The 15,281-nt window shown below is 41.1% G+C and overlaps 1 pseudogene; it reads right to left on the bottom strand.

Annotated features, from left to right (window-relative positions):
- Nucleotides 1-12,884: 12,884 nt before the first annotated feature.
- LOC147900689 (metacaspase-6 pseudogene) lies at nucleotides 12,885-14,370 on the bottom strand (annotated as a pseudogene).
- Between the last annotated feature and the right edge of the window lie 911 nt (nucleotides 14,371-15,281).

Here is a 15,281-nt window from a genome sequence, read left to right as displayed (position 1 = left end):
TCCTGGTCACCTTCGACCTCTCTATGTGTGCCCAATCTTCGACCTCTCTATGTGTGCCCAATCCCTCACTCTCCTCTACTGCATACCTAGCCGCTTCTTTCTCAGATCCCGTCTCTTTGTCTAGATCTTTGGGTGGGTCAAACGTGCCTCCCTAAGAATGAAACAATGTAGAAAAACTAAGATCGTTGATTGTAAGGTAATGGTGATAGTCAAACAATAACTAAGAGGAATAAGGTATACTTACATGATGCGCCACCACCCTTTCCCAATCGATGTGGACTCCTTCTCTCCCCTTCTCCTTAAACCATGCCCTGGCTCCAATCCTGAAGGCCCTTTTGTACTCCTTGTTGTTAGGAGTCCTTCCAATCACACATTCCTATGGATCCAAATTCAAGTAGTTAGATATGAATGACAAGACATTTGAACGCTTGAACATATTAGAAATTCGACTCTTGAGCTTATGTCTTGGACTCTCTCAAAGAGAGAGATGGCCTTTTTTTTTCTATTTTTGCATGTACTTTGTATCATGCACTATATATTGTACATCACAAGTTGCACTAAGACATGGATTTTGTATATTTAGATATTGTATGTGATTTGCAAACTTGCACATAGTTTTACTATCAGAGGGAAGGTTATGGTAGCTCTAAAGTGCAAGCATGCTAAGTTCACAAAGGCACGACATAAGCTAGTTAACCAAATGATTTAACATCGATTATTGCTAGAGTAGATAAATAGTATGCATAAGAGGGAGAGATGGAGGCCACAAAAAAGGGCTGAGAAGATTGCATAATTTGAAGGCCAAGGTTATGGAGGACACGAAGAGGATGTTAAAAGATGATGCCTAGAATCATGTGCTTGTCGCCTTTGTGAATGGGAGTCTGATGCATTGATTTGGATTTAATCCCTCATTGGTAATGTCCAATCATGGCTTGGGCAATCGTGTGCTATAATACCAACATTTACATACAATGTTAGTGCATCATGGATGAAATGATGGGACGCAATATGGACTTCATATAAAACTAAAGTCCTACAATCTGACAAGAAGAACCTCTTGATTGAAGTTAGGAGAAGATGTCAGCATTAATGTTTGGATGGTAGAGGTGCGAGTTGAGTAAGATGAGGATGGAGGCACCAGAGTCTTAAAGGGAGAGGTGCCAAGAGTTAAAACCTAGGCTCGAATTTGCACATTACCCATTGTTGCAATCGGCACCTCTTGTTTGTATATGTAGGCTTAAATAACACATATGATATAGATATCTTACATTTTGAATATTTAATATTGCCTCCAAGTGACTTTAAAGTAGTGACGTATCTCTCACATAAGGACTTGCAAAATTACTTCATGGAAGAAAATATATTTACATTATGGGATTTATAAATTTGGATTGTTTTTACAGAGGGGGTGTAAGGAAATGCAAAAAATAGGTTACATAGGGATTTAGAAAAGAATCATTCAACACACGTGATATAGACATATTACACTAAGTGACCCCCCTGAGCCTAGAGTACACAAGACTTTGTCTGCCATGGGGATGTAAATAAAATCCAATGACTTGCAAGGTAAGCAAGGGTAGCTATTCTTGGATCAAGTGGATTGGGGACTAAGCCAGAGTTGGTTCACCTTTCTCTAAGATCAAACTCTCATTTTTCTTGCTTTCCAGCTATCCATACACCTCCTGAGAGCTATCCACACACCTCTTGAGAGCTAGTTTGTCAGATCTGCCATCACGCAAGAGCCTTGCCAGACAGTAAAATCTCTTGTATTAGATGCTGCTACATGAAATTGCACTCCACTAGAGCTTTTTTTTGGGAGCTAATTTGTGAAATTGCAATTTGCCTGAGAGCCTTCCAGGACATGCAGTGGTGATTGCGCATGTTTCCGAAGCTCTCCTCTACTTCTTGATAAGGCAATTAATGTTTTGCATTTTCCCAAGGTTGACCATCAGATTCACAATTTGTAGGAGTTGCTAGGGCTATCCAGAGATTGCACAATTTGCTAGAGAGGCCCTTTGGTCGATCATTTTTTGGTTTCCACTAGTCTGGGCTATTCTAGTGATCTCCAACAAGTCAACTTCAAATTTCTCATCTGCCAGGCCATCCAGTTGCTTCCAAGGTTGGCAAATTTCTCCAAGAGCTGTCCAAGCTTGACAATTTTCCTCCAGTAGGTTTCTAGGGTTGTCTTTGCTAATTTTTGGCTGTCCACATGCCAGAGATCTTGCAAGGGAATTTCGTTTTTCCATGCTTCTTGACTTTCCTAGGTTTTCTTGAGCTTTCCGATTGGTTAATTGCTTTCTAGGAGCTTTCCTACCGCCTTAGAACCTTTGGATCTTTTTGCTTTGCATAGCTGGTCTTTTTGTTTGCGAGGAACAGCCAAGTGTGGTCATTTTGTTCGCCTCTATCTTGCTAGGACTCCCTTGATGGGTATTAAAGACAAATTGGGCTGATTTCTCTCCTGCCAGGACCTCCCTAGTGGGTATCAGAGCTGACAGGTTAGAATCATTAGCCAAAATTGGATGAAGGGCTGCCATGGAATGTTGCACTAGATTGGGATGTTTTTTCTGTGATTGCATAGCAAGACAGAAGTTCCTATGAATGGATTATTTAGTTGGCTATCTATGGACTGATTCATTATTACGGTGCTTTCTTGTATTTAATGCTTTTTGAATAAAAGATAAAGAAATACCAAAAGGGGTGCTAAGTCTAGGCTAATCTGGTGTCTGATGCAAGACAGGGGTGATCTAGCTCTTGAGGGTTGTGTTCTAAGTTGATTTGGTTTGCTATGGGAAGTTCTAAGTGATTCTAAATTAAATATTTGCTGATTAGTATCTATTCACTACCCTTTGGAGATCCAAAATGGCCAATCATTACCATCTTCTTCAAGAGGGTGATCATGTGTCTAGGCTAGGACAGCAAATACTAGTTGTTGTAATAAATTTGTAGCCAAGAAATTTTTTCAGCCATGGCACATAGCAAGGATGCTGAGGCAAAATTGGAGTCTTGGGGTTATACTAAATGGTGGGAGGAAGATGATGAACAGCTCGTTCAATCAGAGCATGCCACTGAGTATTCTTGTCATGAAGAGGAAGAGGTTGAGGAGCCAAATGCAGATGAACAATTCAGGGCTAAGAAGAAGAAGAAGAAGAAGAAGAAGACGCATAATCTAGCACAATGCCTCCTACATCAGGTATGGGTAGAAATCCCCATAACTTTCCATTTTATGGTTTGAGACAACAGACTTTCCCTCTATCTTCTATGCTCATAGGTTACTCGAAGGTAGTTCAATGTTTCAGGCAATGGTCAAACAGCTTGTGCAAGGAATGGGGATGCCTAGAAATTTCCCTTATGGATTTCAACTGGGCATGCAAGGAGATCAAGGAGGACAGATGTTCGAAGGTACGCTGGCTATGATGCCTAATATGATGTATGGAAACATTAGGATGTAGGATGTAGAGACTACTATGCTTGGTATGATGGGGAATGTTTTGGGAATGCCTAGAATGAATGCAATGGGACTAGGAATGGTAAATACTACTGAGAATAGTGGACAGAGTGTCACAAATCTTGGCAATATGATGCAGCCCCCATATTTCAAAGCCATCTGCCTATGATATTCTCACACCCAAGGGGAAGCATAAAGATTATAAAGAGGGTGGTTCAGTTTAATTTTTTCCACTTTCAATGGGAGCCAAGATAGGTTGAAAGCTCTTACTTTTATTCAGCAGTTTGATGTAGCATACTCAGGTGGGAAATTTATAGTCATCCAAAATTTGTACAGTTACCACTTTCTTGAAGGGAATGCATTGCAATGGTGGAAAATTCTTCTCTTATAGTGGAGAGAACCCACCACAAGGGTGGGGTTTATGCAGATCTTTTTAGCTGGGTGGTTGACGACCACATTTGAAGTTGACATAATGACGGCTTGGCATAAGTTAGATGCAAAGAATTGCTATAATTTGGAGGAATATAACAAGAAAATTTGGGAAGCCCTCTTGCTAGTTAGCTCCTACCATTGTCTGAGTAGGTAGAGAAATATTGTTGTGGATTTCTAAAGGAAATTCAAGACTATTGCACAAATTCCAGGGTTTTTAACATGTCACAATTGAGCGAGAATGCAAATACAGCTTATGCTTTGCTACAGGGCATGACCATTGGTTTTAACAGCAGATGTGCATTGACTATCGTGTACTTAACAAGATCACAATGAAGAACAGGTTTCCCATTCCCCAAATTGATGATCTTATATACACACTTGAGGGGTCTTCCATTCTCAGCCGCATTAATTTGAAGACAAATCCGCATTCAACTAGAAGTTGTGCACAAGATGGCTTTTAGGACCACTTTTTCATGTCTTTTGTGGGCACATTCTTTGATGCCATCATTGTTTTCTCCAAAAATGAGGAAGAGCTTCTAAAGAATTTGGTGGTTGTGTTTGAAGAGTTGAGAAAGCATAAGCTGGTCATTAGTGCAAAGAAAAGTGAATTCTTCATGCCAAAATTTCACTTTCTTGGGCATATCATATCCAAGGATTGAGCTCGGATGGATCAAGAGAAGGTTGAAGCGATCAAGAATTGGCCACCACTTAGGAACATCCCATGAAGTACGGAGCTTTCTTGGGTTGTGCTCATACTATAGGAGGTTTATTCATTACTTTGTTGAGATTGCTTCACCTCTGCATGCTTTGCAAAAGAAGGGAGTATCTTTATTTGGACTTCCAAAGAAATTGAAACTTTTGAAGAGCTAAAAGAAAAGTTGTGTTTTGACCTTGTCTTAATCTTGCCAAATCTAAGAAAGCCCTTCGCTGTCCAATGTGATGCATGTGGCAACAGTATTGGACGAGTTCTTTTATGTAGTGTGATGCATGTGGCAACAGTATTGGACAAGTTCTTATGTAGGATGGAAGGGTCATTGCTTATGAGAGCAAGGTGTTGCAGCCCATGGAGATGAATTTTTTGTATGAAAAGGATATGCTTGCTGTAATTCATGCTCTTAAACAATGGAAGCACTACTTTTTGGGTGCTAATTTTTATGTTCAAACGGATCATTCTTCTCTGAGTTATTTTCTCACACAGAGGAAACTATATGAGAAGCACATGCACTGGGCCAATTTTCTATCAATGTTTCATTTTCAGATTGTGCATGGTCCTAGAAACAAGAATGTGGTTGTAGATGCACTTTCTAGAAGACCAGTGCCAGATCTAGCATCCAAGAAACCACAAGTTTCTACTATTTCTATTGCCTATCATGATGAGTTGGATGCCATGAAAGAGAAATATGCTTTGAATGATGACTTTGCATGGGTATATGATCAATTGTCTGAGGGACAAATGAAAGATCATTATGCTTTTTGAGATGGTTTTCTGTTGATGCATGGCAATTTGTGTGTCACAAAGCAATTGAGGGCCAAGGTAATGGCTGGACATATTCTGCCTTATGCAAGACACAAAGGAATTGACACGACTATGAAGGTTGTTGAGCACTTCTTTTACTCGCCAGCTTTGTGACGTGATGTTTAGGCGTATGTCAAGATATGCGTCACCTGCTAGAAAGTGAAGTATGATGAGTAGAAAACCCCTAGACTGTTACAGCCACTCTCCATTCTGGATAGACTATGGCAAAGCATTTTCTATGGACTTCATCTTTGATCTTCTCTGTACATCGTCAAGTCGTGGTGGTATGTGGACCATTATTTGCAAGTTTGGTAAATAGGCTCATTTTATTCCAGTGAGGAAGAAAATTTTAGCAAACTAGATAGCAAAGTCTTTCATGTCTCATGATTTTAAATACCACAAAATGCCATAGTCTATCATCAGTGAGACAGGGACCCGCGGACCTAGAGTCTTGCAAGCACCATGCTCTTAGGCTATGTTTCAACCCGTCCTTCCTCTGGAAAGATCCACAACAAAAGAACCATCTCGAGAAATGAAAGCCCAAGAATATCTCTTGTAACACATGGATCATGAACTCTCACTAGTCCACAAGCAAGTACTCTTCTAGCTTTAGTACACCTTGCCCACAATCTATCAATTTGTAGCCAAGATTTGAAGAAGCACCCACACTTCCCCTTCTGCCTTCAAAGAAGGCACATTCCTTCCAATCTCTCATTACTTGAGATATATGAAGAGCATATTGTCTCAACGGTATGCTATAGAGGTAAATTAATAACATCAAGTACATACCATAACATCGTACTACCTATGTGCATGCTCTAAAAGCAAACCATGCACCTCATGGAGGCACATACCAATAACTTGTGTAATCTTTGTAATGCCCCCTTTTGAATTACAACATCCAATGGTGAAACTTGAAACCCTAGGGCATTGAATGGGATCCACCCTCACATCAATATCAATAGTCATGCACCTAGAAGAGTCCAATCACTCCTTGTTGTCCTTTACCTTCATAAAGGTTTTTGACTCCCTGTTGGCCCACATCTCAATGTCAGACATCTTCACTATGACTTTTAGGTCTACATATCTGACCTCAGTAACACATGGAGATGTCACCAAGAATAGTTCTCCGATTACCACATTAGTTTTAGCTTTAGTTTCACCATCTAAATCTGAGTTGGACTCCTTGTTCTTCTGATCTACCTTTTCCTTGTTGAAAAATGAATGGTTACCTCCCCACTTATGAGCCCCCAAATGAGGCATGCATCGGAGAAGTGGACTAGAGAGAGAAGAAAGAGCATGTACTTGGCTGTGTAGAGCAGCAAGATGGCAAAAGAAAGTGGCACAAGGCCACCTGACTGATCTGCAGATGGAAAGCTAACATTGACAAAAGTATGGAAGGCTATGGGCATGGTAATGGCCTAGAAAAAATTGCCCACTTAGAGCTGGTGGATGGACCTTGGCAACAACACAAGGAGAGTAGAAAGAGGAGCAAGGAGGGCTAGCCCCTTTCCTTTATATAGGGGCTGGTTGGGTTGAGCCAACTAGGTCCGTTGCACAGCTAACCAAGTCGCATCACAAGGCTAGCAAAGGGGCTGCGCACCTACATTGAAAAGAGGGCATAAATCCCTAGTCTTGAGAGCCCTTCGAGGTGGTTTTGCATCAAGCTAGTTGTCTTGTCTGGGTCGGCTAGAGCATGCTGCTGATTGGTTTTTCAAGCAAGCCCTTAGGACTTCATACCATATCTTTTGGATCAGCCAATCCATTAGCAACAAAAGGAGCAATAGTAGGACTACCTTTGGGCCTATGTTTAGGAGGAGAAAGAGACATTAAAGCTATAGACCTAGCTCACAGGAGGCTACCAACCTAAGCTGTGCTGCCATGGGAGCTGAGATCATATATAGAAAAGAGTGAACAAGGGACTGCCACATGGACACCAGCAAGGCTGTCATGTGGGTAGCACTTCTAAGGACATAGCCGGAGATCCAAAGGGAGACAAGATGTCTACATCAGATGGAGATGATGGAAGGAGTAGATGGCAAGCCCTTGTGGCATGGATCTAGCCCAACAGAGGTATATCTGAGCAGCAAGATGACCCAAGTGAAAGACTCCTGCATGGAGAGGTGTGTAGGTAGGCTGAGGGCCTATAACAGGGGCTTGGACATGGTGCAACATGGTGAAATGATCTGGTGGGAGTGTGGGTAGGCACATGGATTGCAACACACCCTACATATGGTGCACAAAAGGGTGATATATGTAGTAGCATAGGTTGTCCTGATTGGACAACCAACCATGCCTAGATATGGGTTCGACTAGGGGTTCATGCCAACAAGGAAACAAGGGCTAGGGGCCCTAGTATTGTGATCCCCAAAGGTATCAATTTGTTGCATCTCATTTTGCTATCTAGCAATGCAGATATCATAGAGTAGAAAGTAGCAACATGATACCTCTTCTTGGGCATACATCCTAGAGGAGAAGAATGGACAGAGGAGCTACAGACTTAACTCATCATTGGCAAAAACCTAGGCTATTTTCCATGGCAGTCAGGTGCTGAGATCTAGATGGAGAGTCTACATAAGCTTGAGCTAGAGCACACGGGCTTAGAATTTAAAAGTACTCGGCAGATAGTAGGCGAACCTTTTGGTAAGATCATAGGACCACACTTTGGATCTACCTTATGTATTGTGTCCATAGCATTGGATGAAAATATATTAATTTGGTGGATTCTATATCTATCTTGGATCATTATCTATTTACTAGCTTGCTCATGTAGTACACACAATTTGAAAGAAGTTTTGGATTCCATGTGTGCACACACATATAACACTTTTGCATGAATTCCACTTAGGTCCACCATCTAATATATTAGTCTTTCATTGCATGGGGTAGGTACCCTCTATTTTCTATCAGGAAACACACAGTCATTGAAGGCTTGCTAAAGAAGCTCTTTGGATTCTAGTCATGGGCTACCACATGGGTAGTAAATGGGCAACACATATGGCTACAATATGGGAAGTAGATGGGATGCTACATGGATAGCATATGGGTTGCAAATGGGTAGCCCAAGTGCTACCACTGTGGGTAGCACACAGAGGAACCTACTTGGTAGTTTTGAGCTCTCTTGGAATGATAGATCTAGTATAGAATGGCTAGCAGGCTATCAGAGGCAAGGTGGAGTAGATCTATTTACTGGAGCATTGTCTATTTACTAGCTTGCACACATGTATGTTTAAGTACACATAAGGAAAGTAGTTTTAGATTCCATTGTACAAACAATTATGTATCAATACCTGGGCTATCACAATCAGTCTTCTAGTACCCTCTATTGGGGCTTTCTAACAAGCACATGGGCATCATACAAGCCTAGAAAAGAATAATGATGGAGCTGCCATGTAGGCAATAGATATGCTTCCATGTGGGTAGCATATAGTGCACAAAAGACAAATCATGGGGTTGCCATATGGGCAACACATAGGTTGCCATTCTACCCTTTATGGAGAAGATAGATTCTTGGACTTATATGAAGGGGATGAATTTGAGTGAGCGGATGGTTAATGATAGACTGACAAATGATCGATGGATAGACTGACGGAAATCCATCAATATCAGCATACCCACCCCTCGATGATTCAATTGTGTTCTCCAAGTCAATTTATATGATTGTAACTCATGGAGAATTGAACCCCAAGTAGAGCTGAATGGCTAGCCCACCAGGAAGTCATCCTTCATGAAAAGTGTTAGTAACAAAGATGAACAGTGCATTTAAAAAAAATCCAACTAGTGCTTGAAACATAATAAAAGATAATACATTTCAAATCTCCTCAATATTATCTAGCAACATTTTCTCATTTTTAAATTTTTGAAAGTTCTATCTTTGGAATTGTAACAGTTTCATGCTCATTAATGTAGTCACTACGTTTATAGTCTTCACATCATTTTCATCTACTTCATCAAAATTATTCTCATTTTCTTCAACATCACCTCCTCATTGTTGAATGGCATCATTATTGTTGTCCCTTGTGTGTCCTTCATGTTTGTCAAGACCTTGATCATTTATGGCTGCATCTTCATCATCATCATCCATGTATGCACCTTCAAAAATATGTCTCCCATGAGGATTTACATGTACTACATGTAGCCATTTCTCCTCTTTTGCATCTTTGTGAAAGAATGCCTATTGACGATGCTTAAGAAACACAAAGGCTTCATTTGATGACCAAAGTACTTCGGTAGAACTAATATAATAAGAACCATTTTTCTCTCTTCTAATTGTTGCATTGGGACCTTGTATATCACATGGAACCATCATACTTTAAATTGCACAATTTTGAAAAGCCTATAGTTGACTTCTATAATTTTCTCCAATACTAGAACATAATTCAACTCGTTGCCAATTACATTTGTGTCTCTGACACTTGCACGACTTTGTTGTTGAAATGATACAACAAGACCAGAGTACATGGTTATTTACCATCGATCAATTCTTTTAATGCAAAAGTGATGCTTGTAGGCCCACATACTACCATACACATGTGCCTATAATAATATTGAAAGAATGTAAGTCACAACACAAAATGTAAATTATCATCTAGATGCAATTTAAAAGACATAATTTAGATAGAGAGATGCATGAAAAAACAATTTGACCTACATGCCAATCACATCCCAATGAAATCTCTTGCTCTCGGGAGTCACATGGGATCCTTTAGCTCTCCTTTAAAGTGTGCCTTGCTTATGGCATCTTGGCACCAATCTAGAGTACACTTTTCTTGAATTATCTCTAGCTCACAAGGATATCTAACTTGCCTTCTACCCCTTTTGCTTTGTTTGAGCCTTTTTCTCTCTTATATCCTATTCTCCTTCTCATTTGTGTAGATGTCCATATTTGCATATTCTCTATCCATATTTGCATATTCTCTGAATTATATACGACAAATGTGGAAATTTGCTCTCGAGTTTAATGAGAATTTTATCTCCCTTACTTTTCCTTGTAACAATTCATCTGCTACCTTCTCATCATCCTCATCATCCCATATTCTTGGCTTGATTCTAGGACTTCATTTTTCAAATACTTACGAACATAAAAAAGAAATTCATGAGCAAGCCATCCTTGTGCCATAGACCCTTCCAGTCATGCTTTGTGACAAACAAATCCCTTGATGACTTTCATGAATCTCCCAAAAAAGAACATCCATCAACTAGTGACAACACCTGCAAGAGACATCTCATCCACAAGGTGCACTAGTATATCCTCATGTGTGTTGAAAAAGCTAGTTGGCAATTCTTTTTCCATTAAACATAAGAGCTCTATACACTCCATCCTCATCCTTGGGAGCTCCGCTTCTCTTAAAATTCACCTGTACAATGCCTAGTTTTGCTAAGTAGTCAAAATATGACATGGTGTAAAATAGATAAACCAATTTATAGAGACCATTTACTAATGCTTGCTTACCTCGCGACTATCCCTAGCTGATAAATGAATTCATGCAAACCTTTGGTCAGGCAATCTTGAATGGCTGATATTAAAATATGATGCCATATATATGTAACTGGTAAGAAATAGTTGAGATATAGTCATATATGAGGATCACTCAAGAATATTAACATGTTTCATATATTACAAGACCAACACGTAATAGATTATGCTAGTCGTGGCTTTTTAAGCCAGAGAATTGATCATCATTTTAGTAAACGTGTTCTTAAAAGCTACCATTCTTTCCTTTACTAGCTTATACTCATCCTTGGATAAGATCCATGGAGCTGTCTCATACGTGACTTGTTCATTTCTCCCCTCTTTGACCCCATAAGAAAAGTTTTGTATTAGCTAATTCAAGATCTCTTCTAGATGCTATTGTATCCATTTTGCCAATCATGTGCCCCCACAAAGCTTCCACTATGTTCTTGAACATATGCATGGGATCTATAAGATGAGCAATCTTTAAACATCTCCAATATGGAAAGGTATAGAAATGGACATGTCAGGTTTCATCCCTTTTGGCATTTCTTGTGGATTTTATTGTCTCTTTTCTTCAAATTTGGCCCACTTCTGGATATCTCCTAGGTGGGCATTGCCTTGTTTCTCGCTTGCTATCAAAATGCCACCTATCCCTCAAGCTTGAAAAATGACTTTTGTCGATATATCATATCTCAACAAAGGGTCACTATGCATGTCCAACATGCAATGAAGAATTGGAAGGTATGCTTATCAATGGATCAATATATATTCATAAAATACCATGGTGACATTAGAATATATACCTGAGCATAACCCTAACCCAGGATAATCATGAATTGTCCATGCTAATATGCCATGTAGAGTGACTAGTGGAGGATGATATGTCGGTCATATCAACACCATTACATAAAAGTCTCAACTCTTCTATTATTGTCTCCAAGTGCACGTCCATGTTTTTGGTTGATGTTTTCCTAAGAGCACACATAATATTAGAAATGAATATTTACAATCTCCTCTATCGCGTTTGGCTCTAACTTGTTCTTCCAATAAGGGTTCCATAGGGGATTGGCCTCGTCCTTCATTGTTTGTGACTGATGGGCCGATTTTCCAATAGGTTTACGAGCTTTTTCATTTCGAAAAGAGCCACCCAAGGCTGTCATGCTTCTTCTATGTGTTTCTTGACTGAGATTTGCAAAAGAAGAAGGCATGGACGAATGGGAATGAAGTTTGGCCTTCAGGTCCCATGACCTCTTACTCTTACGCTTGAGACTATTCCACCTTTGTATGCATTGACGCTCTCTTTCAAGATGAATGTCTTTATTACAGAATCAACTTATGGGGAGCTAAACAAGGAGATAAACTTTCTTCATTTTACAGTTTTTGCAATTGAATTTCTATGGGATGTAGATTCTTCTCTAAAGGCCGAGTGAAAATGTTCACCTTATTATTCCATTAGAAGAGAAATGAATAGAACACCAAGAGTCTCGAGTTTGTGGTTAGGTAATTGGGAGGAAAATGTTAAAGCGCTCGTTCAATTATTGTATTAATGAGAAGTGGATTTGAATCTATCCACAAGCTCTATGTAATCTAAAAAAACCAAAAACCCTAGACAACCTATTTTTAGGAGATCATAGATAATATTTGTTCATAATTGCTCTTATGAATTGGAGCATTAATGCCCACATGTCAAACATACATCTCATTTAAAAACGCTTCCTCTTAATAAGTAAAGATAAATTAAAAAAGAACAAGATTTAATTAAGATTCAAAAGTTTACGTCACAACTTCGATAGAAACCAGGATGCTGAGATGGAGGAGTTGAAAGTTGATTATCAACACGAATAGGTACAAGTTGAGATGGGATATCAGCCGACATTATGAGAGGTAGCAGACATCATCAGCACTACTTGCTGTTTTGGTATAAATTAGGGTTTCACGATCATCAAACACTGAGATGCAGTAGAGATGAAGCTATCATCCTTTGAATTGTGAGATGCGAAGTCGACTATGAACAGGAAATGGGATATTGTACTTTATCAACCACTGTTTTGGGATGAACCAAGGATGTAGCAGATGAAGTAATTCTTCACGTTATCGTCACTGCAATACAATCCGGGATGCTGGGAGAAGCCTTGTTTGGAGAGGAGCTCCCTGACGCCAGCCACAAGCTCATAGTTAGTGGGCTGCTGCTCATGCAGCAACTCAGCTGCAAGAACCATTTGGATGCCATTGCTCAATGCTCCAAACGCCCCATTGGAATCCCCGTCCTCAGGTATCGCGTCTGCTGCAGTCTCATACGCTTGGCATGCACTCACAAGAATGGCCATATCTGCCAAAGTTCCACCCTCCTTCACTCCCCCATACTCCCACGCTGCCTTGAAGTAGTCCCTCGCCTCCTCCTTCAGCTTCTCCTGCACATACCCTAGCGCAGCCATCCCTCCTTCTCCTCCGGGCCCTTCCTCCTGTTGCTGCTGCACCCTCTCCAACACCGACCTGATGAACTTCTTCACTTTGGAGCTCGACTCTTCCCTGAACATGTCGAACAGTGTCGTCCTGATCGTTCCCACGTCGATGTCTCCCTTCCCCGTCCTCTCCCTCAGAATTTCTACCAGTTTGGATAGCGGTAGAGACCGGGCCTTCGTAGTAGCTCTGGGTACCATAATAATATTATCAATCGGCTGCTCGTTATCGCTAGCATCTTCTTCAAGGCTAGGCAGGCGACTGCTGCCCGCTTGCCTGCGTACTAGGATTTCATCACCACCTGCTTTGTGATTAAAGCTGTCGCCAATCTGCTCTTTTTCGTATTGAATCAAGCCACCACTGTGGCAAGAGTCTGCTACGAGGGTAAATGTCACACCCTTGGGCAGGAGGTCCACAATTTCCCGGAAATCTTCATCTGCAAGTCCAGTGTGTACTCAGAAGTTCAGTTTCAAACTTACAAGTGTCTGTTGTGATATAGCAATGGAGATGGAGACACCTTGAGTTTCTCAAGGGATACCAAGCAACACCATTTTTTGTTAACAAGAACGTTAGCACGTCAGTCAGGCATACTTTTTGTCGACAACACAGTATATGCGAAGAATAATCCTAATTTGGCGTTAACATACAAGAGACGAAGAGCCACCCAAAAGATTACGGTAAGACGAGAAGCAAACCAGTCATAAGGTTCATGTCGCATGGCACTATGCACTCGTCGTACCCAGTACCATCGCTACTACTCCCACTCTCAGTAGGCACTCGCGTGCCGTGGCCACTGTAGTGAAAGAAGAGGATATCGCCCGCATGGGCAGAGAAGACCATCTTCAGCAAAGCTTTCTTGATGTTAGCTCCTGTAGGCTGCGTATAACGCTGATCGTTGTCCACGAGCACTTTGACGTTTCGTTTATGGAAGTCGAAGCGCTCGATGAGACATCGATGCATGTTCCAAACATCGTTCACGCACCCATGGAGCTCAAACTCTGTATCTGGGTAATTGCAACCGACCAGCACAGCTCTCTTTACCCGGACAGGATCGGCCGCCATGCTACGCACTTCAACGCAAGCACTCTTAGAATCTGCTTCTAGCTCCACTTTGTGGTGTAACGATCGTCGAAGGCAAATCAGTTTTGAAGCTCAGCTAGCATTCCGAGACATTCATCATATAGAAGCTTAGAACGATGACACACCTTCACCAGCTTGCGCCTGTCTCTTGCTCAATATACTACTGGCTGACTCTATGACGGGTAGTCACGTCACGTAAGATGTCCTTTCTTTCGTTTCAAGGCAGATCGAGGTACCATCTTCACGCCATTGCTTGCCTCGCCGCAAATCGCTGCGAACTCATTCACGCCGATCATGCTCACAATCAATACAAGTTGCATGGACGTATCGTATGAGAATTGGTCTAAAAGCATATTCCGCGAACGCTCAGGATACAGTTAACGTGAGCACTAAGGTTATGGTCTTTCCTCGACGCTAAGAACTCTCTCACTCCACTCTTCATCTACAGGAGCCGACACACTGCAAGAAGCTCTGTACACCCCCACCACCTCGTTCATACTGTGTGTCCTTGACGCCTCGATGTAGCTCTTCTCATCTTCACCATCCTTGCCCGGGGTCTTCGCGTTTTTTATCATTTTCCACGCGCACGAAATCGTATATACTTCTCGTTAGCTTTGTCTCCTTTGCGTGAATTCGTTACTTTCGTCGTATCCTCAATTGGCCTTAGAAACTTCGAATTTCATTCTCAAATAAGTGACTTGGCTGCTCCTTGCGTTCCTGTTCCACCAGTTCCTCTCGTTCCTTACCCTCGTCAATTTAATGTGTACCCGTTGGTAATGAAGAGTTGCGTGGTCTTGTCATATTATGTGCTTGTCTCTAGTTCCTCTGTATTCTTGGTGCATAATGTGCACCCCTTTGTGATGCAGACTTTCGTCTGCTTTTCATATTACTTG

The sequence above is a fragment of the Dipteris shenzhenensis genome, chromosome 6 (assembly GCF_047967505.1).
Source record: "Dipteris shenzhenensis isolate YYH24624 ecotype China chromosome 6, Dip_SZ_1.0, whole genome shotgun sequence".
Taxonomy (NCBI): Eukaryota; Viridiplantae; Streptophyta; class Polypodiopsida; order Gleicheniales; family Dipteridaceae; genus Dipteris; species Dipteris shenzhenensis.
This window is presented reverse-complemented; position numbering and strand designations above follow the sequence as displayed.